Genomic DNA, 1,482 nt, shown 5'->3' with positions numbered 1-1,482 from the left:
TTGCCAAACAGTCTAAAAAGCGCTCTAGTGAGGTTGGGGGGGTGTCTACCCTCCTCCCTGCATTTGCGCTGCACGCGTCTCGTACACCAGCTTATCTTACAACAATCCATTTTGGCACATCTACGATGCTGTTTCAGGTTGTACCAACCACTTACAGGTTTTTTTATCTCCCGCCGAGATTTATCTGGATGCCTGGTGGGAATCTGTTTCAGCACCCTGACCCGGGTTCGCTCGGGCTCGCTGTTTCTCGCCTGGAGAGACAGAAGGGCGTGGGATACCCGGCTTGGGGCTGGGGGGGGGTGCATGTCAGACGTGTGTGAGGTGATAATGTCTTCAGTTCTCCCAAACAGGACTTTAATTTACTTCTATGATTGCATAAATGGGACAACCTGCAAACTGCAGGTTCCTGGGAGCCAGATTACTGTATTACACTGCTAAATATGGATAAATGCTAATAGGAGCAGAAATGAGTGCAGTTTTGTATACAGAATATGGCATCTGGTTTCCTCCTGGCTTTGTTCAGAGAACAGAGGTTTTATTTATAAATGGGGATAAGATGGAGAACTGATGTGTTTGAGTTTTGTAGTTTCTTAGGAACTACAATTTAATGATTTATTAATCATTATCAGTTTTCACACACGGGGGAATGTCTGTCTGAGTGTTTTTTTGATTTTTTTCTAATTTTTTTCTCTCTCTCTCTGTTGTGAGTTTCTTTTTTTTCACAGGGACAATGCTGTTTCTCATGGGGAGGTGATGTTCCACTTTCACCTGGACCGGCGAGGGGCTGCGGCTTCACCTCGTGCATGCCATTTCCACCTGGCGYTTCCTGGGGATCCTTTCGAGGAGGACCATTCGTTCCAGCTTCATCTCATTCCACCTTGTGCAGGCGTGATTCTTACTGTTCTGTTGTGGTTTCTGATCACAAACCCTGCCTTTATTTGACATAATGGGAACAGAACAGTTTTACAGTGTGCTGATGCTTTGGCCACACTGTTTTACATTCTTTCCGCCTCCATGAAACTTTTATTTGTCCCATCTGCTATACTGAACCAATTTGTGCATTTCTGACTGGCTTATTATTGTGAATTTCTAATTACCCCACCTGTTTGTTTGCTATGCATTTATATCCTCATAAAGCCTGGGTTGATTTTGGCTCCACCTCCTGGGAATACCATATGAGAGTACATGATTTTTAAACATTTAGCCATTCTCTGGATGGTTTTGGGGTTAATTTTTTTTTGGTTTTATGCTTTGTTCTGTTATTTCCTTTTATGTTTTTCTAGAGTTTTGTCCTCTTGTGCAGTTTTCCCTGGTAAAGCTTAGATGACTGTCTGCTGGGTCTCTGTGAGACCCTTCCATCGACAGGCATTTTTTGATGATTTGTTTCTTTCTGCGTTTGTGGTAATCCCAGGGGGGGGGGGGTGTACCATTACCTCGAGCCTGGAATGCCACAAAGACGTATTTGAGGGTCAGTGTTCACCT

Source organism: Austrofundulus limnaeus, unplaced genomic scaffold (assembly GCF_001266775.1).
Source record: "Austrofundulus limnaeus strain Quisiro unplaced genomic scaffold, Austrofundulus_limnaeus-1.0 Scaffold441, whole genome shotgun sequence".
NCBI classification, from domain to species: domain Eukaryota; kingdom Metazoa; phylum Chordata; class Actinopteri; order Cyprinodontiformes; family Rivulidae; genus Austrofundulus; species Austrofundulus limnaeus.
Note: the sequence above shows the minus strand (reverse complement) of the source record.